General features: G+C 44.1%; 1 pseudogene; it reads right to left on the bottom strand.

Annotated features, from left to right (window-relative positions):
- Positions 1 to 5,983: 5,983 nt before the first annotated feature.
- Positions 5,984 to 7,193, bottom strand: LOC101685862 (annotated as a pseudogene).
- Positions 7,194 to 8,947: the final 1,754 nt, after the last annotated feature.

Below are 8,947 nucleotides of genomic sequence, written 5' to 3'. Positions count from 1 at the left end.
GTTCAGTTCATTGTACACCAAAATGGGAGAAGTGTGAGTGTAATGACTGAATTGGGTTGAATGGTGTCCCCCAAAAAGATACGTTGAAGTCCTAACTCCTGGTACCTGGGAATGTGACCTAATTTGGAAACCGGGTCACTGATTTAATCAAGTTGAGGTCAGTAGAATGAGCCAAAGTCCTCTAAGGCGGAGGTCCTCATAAGAAGAGAGAAATCTGGACACAGACTGGCACAGAGAGGAGCCTGTCACATACAGACAGACCACCACACACTGACAGAAGCAGACCAGCATGCTGCCGCTACAAACTTGGGAAGTTTGATGGCCACCACCTGGGCTTGGTGCGGCGGCTGCTCTGCAAGAACCAGACTCTACCCAGACTTCCTTGCAAGACAGCATGGCGCTGCTGAAGACTTCTGGCCTCCATAACGTGAGACAGTACGCGCCTGTTGTTCTGAGCCTCCCCGTCCGTGGCACTTTGTGACAGCCACCCTAGGTAACGCACACCGTGAGTGAAGACCTCTAGATCCTCAATAAAACCAAGTCTCTTCCTGTCCTCTCAGAAGATGAGGACCTTCAACCCATAAGGCTTGGCAGGCGCAGTAGCAGTGGTACAGCCCCGGGGACGTCCTTCTGATGCCCAGAGAAACATCCACCGACCCTTTCCTGATGGAAGTCCTAACACCTGGAGTGGCATCACGATGAGGGTGGCCAGGCATTCTGAAGGATGGGCTGGCAGGGCAAGAGTAACTCTCCAACCTACTGAAAGCAAAACCAAACCAAACACAGATTAAAAAGCTGTAACATCTATTCATTTCAAATTTGGTGTCAGCCAGGGGCTGAATTCACACCCAAGCCTCCTCAGTTAGCTTGTGTGTAAGGCCTAGAAGCCTCACATATTGTGTGGGACAGTTTGGTGATGAGAAGTTAGTGACAAAGTGGCATTTGCTTGGGAAACCAGGGCCTCACAGAGGAACTGATGCCAGGACACCTTTCTGAGGTACTGCCTTGCAGAAGTGTTGTGAAGACGAAAATACTAAAATAGCATGTTTGTAAGCCAGAAGCCTTACCCCAACCTAGGTATGGCTGCTGGTTCTTTATCAACATAGTTTTGCAAAATAAAAAGTTTTATTATTCCCATTAGTCCACGGGTGGAAATTAAATAACAGGGCCAAGAAAAAAGGAATGTATATTCTCACTGTGAGATATGCAAATGGAGTATGTGAAGAAATATCCCCATTAGCTTGCTGTCTGCCCGGAGAACCAGGCCTTCATCTGACATCCCCCACAGGTTAATTGAGGACGGCTGCTTGTTTAGAGAGTCTAGCAATTATTCGGAGGAACCGACTAGCCAAATCTATTCCATTTGATGATGAGTGAAAATGCAGAACTTAACTCTTCTCTAAAGACAACCAAAAAAGCACAGTTTGAAGGTGGGCAAAAGGAAACCTGAAATTCTACACAGTGGTTGATGCTGACATTTAATACTGTCAAAAAATATTAAATTGTCTCATCCAAACTGCTTTGTAAGTCATATATCACAAACAGGTGAGGTAGGCACTCAATACAATGCCGTTTCTGAAGTAGCCGGGGAATTTAATGATTCTAAAATATTCTATCTAAGCTTGTGGTCTAGTTCACTGTCCCTATAGAATCTTCTGATTAAGTGAGGAAGCCCAGGAATACAGTCATGAAACGATTTTATTTTTAGTTGTTGCCTTTGGCAAAGTTCTCTGCCTAAATGGAGAGAATTTATTCTTAAAAAAAAAAAAAATGGAGTTTTCTTTTCTGCTGCATAAAGAAATAAAAATAGCAAGATCTCATAAATTATCACTCCCCAGTGTCAGAATGTCTCGTCGTGGAGCCGATTGCTAGGTGAGGGCTGTTACAAAGTCACTCTGCAGGCAAGAGTTCCCTGTCTATTTCCTAACACCAAAATGACAACTGGGAACAGATGAACAGGCCTTTGGGCAAAAACATTTTTTTTTTATCCCCATGAAGAGGCACAGGTTTCAGAGAAAACCAGAGATGACACAGACTCCCTCATCACTATCATACACCTCCCTTCCACCAGCAAAATTCTCAATGTCAAAAAGTAGTCACACGCCTCTTGTACGGTTCCTAAAAGATGTCACTCGAATGAGCGCCCCCTGTGTAAGCGCTGGGGCCTTTCTCCTCACTCCCGTGAGCCTCCTTGACAGCCAGCCTGTTGAAAGAGGCTTTCTAATAGGTCAAGCCTGATGCTTTGACCACAGCCATCCTACCTCCACAGTTTGATCTAATTGACCTGAAGCAGGAGAAATTTAAAGAGGTTGGCATACTGGGTCTCAGCATGCCCCCTGTTGCCTTCCTTCTAATCCCACCGGTCCCCTTGTGGGCTAGACTGAATTCTACCATTTCCCTCTTTGTCCCCCCAGGACTGTGATATGATAGGATGTCACCACCATGATTGTGTTCCTTTACACAGAAAAGGGGACTTTAATGCAATTAAGTTTACTAATCAGCTGTCTTGAGAGAGGGAGATGTCCGAAAGGTTCTACTCTAATCACATGAGCCCTCTCAAAGTGAAGAGTTGTATCCAGCTGGTACCAGAAGCAGCAGCCAGCGAGATTCAAGGATGGGAGGGATTTGATGCAAGAGAATTTGTGCATTCCTAAGCAGAGGGGCCACAGGCCAGCACCTGAGAGGAGTCCCAAAGAGCTATAAGTGGTGCCCAGACAATGGCCAACAAGGAAACCAGCCCTCAGCCCTCCAACCACAAGAAACAGAAGCCTGCCAACAACCTGAATGGACCTGGAAGCAGCTTCCTCCCCAGAGCCTCCAAAGAAGAGCCCAGCCTCATCAATCCCTTCATTTAGGTCTTGTGGGATCCTCAGCAGAGATCACAGTGGAGCCCACCTGGACTTCTGACCAACAGGACTGGGAGCTAATGAGTGAGTGTTGTTGCAAGCTGCTAAATTTGTGGTAATTTTTTTTTTTTTTTTAACCACAGACTACACCATATACCAGTATACCCTGTGCTTGAGTCACTATCTTTGTGGCCTGTGGGGTAACCCAATTCCTCTGAGACTAGGGCCCTACCTTCCTCTTACCAGATCCTCCAGCCTGCTGACCAGAATTCCCAGCTACCAGAGTCCCAGCCACCTGCTTAAAAGATTCCCCTGGTCTTACGGGATGGTGAGCCTGCCTGAAATCCGTGTCCTCTGACATGCATATTCTGGGGGGTTGCCTGATCATTGGGTTCTCCTGCCTCTTCATATTAAATACCTGCCCACATCTGGTGCCTGTTATTCACATAAACTTAGGGAAAGAGTGCGAACTTCGAAAGCAGCCAGGATTTTGAATCTCCACCCTGCCATGTCCTAATTATAGAATATTGGAAAAGTCATTAAACCTCCAGAACTTCGGTTTTTAGGTTATAAAATGGAGATAACACCATTCACTATGTAAGATTTTTTAAGGATTAATCATAATGTATGTAAAGTATATAGTAGCTAATCATTACTACTTCTCTCATCAGTCCACACAACTAAATAGTTCATTCATTGTGCTGAAATGGAATCCCCCCAGAGCGTTCAGCTGGATTTGTCCCTCCAATTTCTGCTTTGGTGGGTGAGGCTAGTTCCAATTCCCCAACACTCCCAATTGCCATACCAAGTTAACCTCACCATACCCCATTCCCCAAAGCAATACACTTCTGTTCATTCATTCATTCATTCATTCAGCAGGAGCCTTCCATATGTCAGGTACTGTAAAAGGCATAGGGCTATCATGGTGATCCAAAGAGGTAAGCTCTGAGAGTTTACATTCTAGCGTGATCCTTCGCATGTTAGCATCCTTCCATAAGATACATGAATTTGTTGCAATTTTTGAAGTTATCTGAAGACCTAGAGGCATGATAACATTCCCCCAAAAATGTATGGAAATGTGAGCAGCATCATTTTTGTATCAGAGAACAACGGGCATTCTCTCTCACATCTGACAGCTAAGACTTCATATTTCTTATGCAAGAGCAAAGGTAATAACTCATATGTGGTCATGAAATGTTTGTGTCATACTTCAGTGACTTAATGAAAAGAATCACGTTATTTCAGAGATATGGGTAATTAACCCACCTGAGAAAACAGGCTGTGGCCGAGGCCGGAGGACTAGAGAAGTATGTAAACAATGTGCTGTTTGGATCTTAGACTAGCCGCTGCCTCCCGATTGAAAAGGAAACAAACAAACAAAAAAACAATTCCTCTTACCCTCCTATTGGAAGCAAGCCCTGCCTCTCCCTGGAGGCCATTTTGTAACCCAAAAGCGCTCGTTCCAGAGAACCGCTGAATTTATCTCGGTGGCAGTTTATCACTGTGAGTGTCAAGGCCAAACAGCTTAACTGCATGAAAAGCCTGTCTGTGTTGGACCCATCCAATGCTACGGTCTTGTAAGGGAGAGTCCTTCACAGAGTTGTTGGCCCAGCGTCATCAATAGCACCATCCACAGCTCGTGCTGCAGAGCAGTAAATAAAAAGCAAGGCTAGAAGGAAAACAGAGTCTTCTTTGAGTTGCCTCCTATTTACCAGCAATCCCACCAAGTGTTCTTTTGGGGTTGGCAACACTGAGCTCTCCGTGTTTATATTGGTAACATTTTCCAGTAGGCTCTACCAAAAGGTATCTGAGCACCTTGTGTTGTGAAATTTAGAGAAATGAAAAACATTAAAACAAATAAGCCTTGTCTCCCAGTACGGCCTCCTGGAAAAGAAATTGTACCTTTCTAAGGGCATCGGCCTAAATGAGGCCTCAGTTCTTAAATTCCTTAATCAGTTGCCTTAGAAACCGGGAGAATGTGGTGAGCACCTCCAGGCAGCAAGGTAATACCATGATAGGTTTAATCACCTGTTCCTGGCCAAACACACACTTGAGTGAAGGTGACATTGTTATTATTCATGGTGACTGACATCCTAAATTTTGCAGATGTTTTGGCGATTAAAAAATCTATTGCCTATATCAGGAAGAAGAAGGAGGGAATGTTGGGTACACTGAGATTAGGAATCCTGACTTATTACTCATTTATAATTTGTCTAAGCTGGAAAGCACTCGAAGTGGAATTCAGTTCTCTTCAACAAATTATTTATTGAGTTCCTACTATGTGCCTGTCACCTAGTGAAAAACAGTAACAAATTATATTCACCCTCATGCCTGGAGAGCACCATGAAATTAACAAAATAAAATAAGATATGCTCATAATCTAAATATTAAAGTGGTGAGAGAGAAGAGTTCTGTCATGCATTTACTTTCACCGACGGAAGGCAGGCAGGCATTGGGTTTATAGGTAAACAATAGATCATCACATTTTATTTTATTTTTTTTTAAGATTTTATTTATTTATTTGACAAAGATCACAAGTAGGCAGAGAGAGAGAGGAGGAAGCAGGCTCCCTGCTGAGCAGAGAGCCCGATGCGGGACTCGATCCCAGGACCCTGAGATCATGACCTGAGCCGAAGGCAGCGGCTTAACCCACTGAGCCACCCAGGCGCCCCAGATCATCACGTTTTAAAATGAAATCTCTGAAACCTCCAAAACATTTATTCGCAGATCTATCGCTCTAAGTAATGATCAGAATTGTGGGTTCTGAAATCAGTCTCTAATTCCATCTGCCAAGGAGATTAGATTTAACTCTTAACTAGCATCACTAAATAAAGGTTTTGGTAGTTGTCTGAATTCTGTGTGCTCTCTCTTTTAGGCAATTCCAACCTTCTTTGTGTGAGGACAATGATGCCGTCTTCTATCAGGACATTTAATTCTGAACTCCTAGAGTTATTTGCTGTTCGAGTTTTTTTTCTCACGTTCTTGCTCAAAGTTCACTCTTTGCATATTGTATCTTTTCCTTTCCTTATCCTTCTTCCCACTCCCCCTTTCCTTCTCCTCTTTTCACCTCCCAGCTAGATAACAAATGTCAAGCATCTACTTTTGTCTTTTTCTATGCTCATACCTTTTTTTTTTTGGGCTGGGTACAGTATACTTTATTGATGGTACATGACAAGGTAGGGCTCCCCAAGCCCCTCCCCTTCTTCAGGGGGTCTGGGATGGAAATAGTGGAGGTTGGGAGATTCTCAGTGTTTTAGGGGATAAGTTGGGGCAGGGATTGCCCAGCAGCTGAGGCCCTCTTTCTTCCTCTTGCTCTGGCTGGGGCTGGTGGTTCAGGGGGCTCTTATTCCTTGGAGGCCATGTGGACCATAAGGTCCACCACCCAGTTGCTGTAGCCAAATTCATTGTCATACCAGGAAATGAGCTTGACAAAGTGGTCATTGAGAGCAATGCCAGCCCCAGCATCGAAGGTAGAGGAGTGGGTGTCACTGTTGAAGTCGCAGGAGACAACCTGGTCCTCAGTATACCCCAGGATGCCCTTAAGGGGGCCCTCTGATGCCTGCTTCACCACCTTTTTGATGTCATCATATTTGGCAGCTTTCTCCAGGCAGCAGGTCAGATCCACAACAGACACATTGGGGGTGGGGACACGGAAGGCCATGCCAGTGAACTTCCCATTCAGCTCAGGGATGAACTTGCCTATAGCCTTGGCCACACCAGTGGAAGCAGGGATGATGTTCTGGGCAGCCCCTCGGCCGTCACACCACAGCTTCCCAGAGGGGCCGTCCACAGTCTTCTGGGTGGCAGTGATGGCATGGACGGTGGTCATGAGTCCCTCCACAATGCCGAAGTTGTCATGGATGACCTTGGCCAGAGGAGCCAAGCAGTTGGTGGTACAGGAGGCATTGCTGACAATCTTGAGGGAGTTGTCATACTTCTTATGGTTCACACCCATCACGAACATGGGGGCATCAGCAGAAGGAGCAGAGATGGCCCCGCCCTTCAAGTGAGCCCCAGCCTCCTCCATGGTGGTGAAGACCCTAGTGGACTCCACAACATACTCAGCACCAGCATCGCCCCATTTGATGTTGGCGGGATCTCACTCTGGAAGATGGAGATGGACTTCCCATTGATGACAAGCTTCCCATTCTCAGCCTTGACTGTGCCGTGGAATTTACCGTGGGTAGAATCATACTGGAACATGTAGACCATGTAGTTGAGATCAACGAAAGGGTCATTGATGGCGACAATATCCACTTTACCAGAGTTAAAAGCAGCCCTGGTGACCAGGCACTCAATATGGCCAAATCTGTTCACTCCGGCCTTCACCATGGTGTCTCAGGCACACGGCTGGCACTGCACCTGAAGATGCGGCTGTCTGTCGAACGGGGAAGAGCAGAGAGCCTATGCTCATATCTTTTACATACGTATGAGGGGAATCATTGTTTTATCAAAATGGTATCATATTATATGCAAGATTACATCTTGCTTTTCTCACGTAACATTGCAAAATATCCTTTCAAAGTAGGTTATTACAGGTCGAACTCTTTTAGCAGATTTGTAATATTCCATGTTTTGATTTTTTTAAGATTTTATTTATTTGGGTGGCTTAGTCGTTAAGTGTCTGCCCTCAGCTCAGGTCATTATCCCAGGGTCCTGGGATGGAGCCCTGCATCAGGCTCCCCGCTCTCCCACTCCCCCTGCTTGTGTTCCCTCTCCCACTGTCTCTCTCTATGTGAAAGAAAGAAAGAAAGAAAGAAAGAAAGAAAGAAAAGAAAGAAAGAAAATAATAAATAAATAAAATTTTAAAAAAGATTTTATTTATTTAAGAAAGAGACAGACAGAGACCGAGAAAGTATGAGTGGGAGCCGGGGCAGAGGGAGAGGAGAGAGAAAGCCCAGCAGACACCGCACTAAGCACGGAGATCATGACCTGAGCCAAAATCAAGAGTCAGATGCTTAACCAACAGAGCCACCCAGGAAACCCTCCATGTTTTTAACAGACCGCCATTTAATTCACTCATTCTTCTAATGATTATTCACTTTGTTTTCCAGCATCATGCCTCTTCAGACAGAGCTGTGTTAGACACTCCCGTGGACTAACACATCTATTTCTATGCCACAGACTCACTGGAATGGAGCTGCTAAGTCAAACAGTATGTACATTTTTTATTTTCAAAAATATTGCCTGATTACGTCCCCAAAAAGTACCCCACCAACCATGCATGAGATTGTCCTTTTCCCCAAATTCCAACCTATAGTAGGTATAATACTCCTTTAAATTTTTGCACACTGATGTGTCAATGGAGCTATTTCATTTCATTTTAACTTGTATTTCTCTGACACACACAGAAGCTGAGTATCATTTTGTTTACTGTCCATCTGGACTTGTTCCTCTATGAATTATGAATCCTTTGTCCATTTTTCCTTTGATGTGTTTGTCTTATGGATATCAATGTGCAAACTCTCCTTTTATGTCACAGGTAATGGCACTTTAGCTGTCACTTGTGTTTGTCTATATTTTTTCCACTATTGATCTTTACATATTACCTCTGACATTTTCCTGTTGTATGATTTACTAGTTGTGATTCAGTCTTTCTGGAATTTATATAGTGCAAGATGAGGGCTTTCTCTTACTTTCTTCTTGGGGGGCAGAGCCAGTTTTGACAGCACCATTAATGAGCCGAACTATCCTTTTCCCACTGAATTAAAATACAATGTTCTTTTTTCCTGTCCCCAATCAGTTCGTCAGATCCCATGCTAGTCTCCCTCCATTTAGAATTGAGGTAGATTTATAGAAATTTTTATTGTCTATTATGCTTAATCCTACATCACCATCTTGTTTTCTTAATTTTTTGACTATTCTAAATATTCTTCAATATGAATTTTTAAATCATCTTGTCAAATCCTCCCCTCAAAGTACCGTCTGGTTTTTAACTGGCATTGTACTGAATTTTGTATTAATTCTGAGAGCATGGATACTTTTGCCGCTTTAACTCTTCTCATCTAAAAATATGGCATATTGATCCATTTGTTCAGAGAGTATTACGTCTTTACGTAAGAATTTACAAGTTTTGGGACGCCTGGGTGGCTCAATTGGTT

Source organism: Mustela putorius, unplaced genomic scaffold (assembly GCF_011764305.1).
Source record: "Mustela putorius furo isolate JIRA1106 unplaced genomic scaffold, ASM1176430v1.1 tig00000640_pilon_pilon_pilon, whole genome shotgun sequence".
NCBI classification, from domain to species: domain Eukaryota; kingdom Metazoa; phylum Chordata; class Mammalia; order Carnivora; family Mustelidae; genus Mustela; species Mustela putorius.
The sequence above is the reverse complement of the archived record's forward strand: the minus strand, read 5'-3'. Positions and strand labels throughout refer to the sequence as shown.